Source organism: Penaeus monodon, chromosome 23 (genome assembly GCF_015228065.2).
Source record: "Penaeus monodon isolate SGIC_2016 chromosome 23, NSTDA_Pmon_1, whole genome shotgun sequence".
In the NCBI taxonomy this organism is placed as follows: Eukaryota; Metazoa; Arthropoda; class Malacostraca; order Decapoda; family Penaeidae; genus Penaeus; species Penaeus monodon.
Genome location: NC_051408.1, coordinates 20003116 through 20003595, shown reverse-complemented (window position 1 = coordinate 20003595; position 480 = coordinate 20003116).

Here is a 480-nt window from a genome sequence, read left to right as displayed (position 1 = left end):
GCGCACAATTGATTCAGTGGATTTTCCCTTCCTGGTAACAACTGCACTCGCTGTTACCTACTTTGGTATTTGAGACTATTCCGGTTTGGGTTCCAACGTACGAAGTAACTTGGGAGTAAAAGGAATCACGTGATTTTCGAGCTAGGTCATTTACATAATATATAAATTAACGAACGAGCAGGAGAGAGCGACATGAGAGATAATCAAAGCCCAGATAATGAGAGATTTTGCACATCGCAGCGGCGAGACGACTCAGATATTATGAGAGAGAGGCAGAGAGTGAGAGGGCCCGGCGAGAACGAAATATTTCCACCTCGCTCAGCTCCAGAGCCGAACGCTCGCTGACGGCTCAACGCACCTTACACCAGTAATACCATCCTGATACCAGCCTCGACGAGTGACATGGTCATCATCAATAATACTCCCGGACAAAACAAGGGACAATCAAAACATCCCCCAACATCTTTACTGCCTATCCCA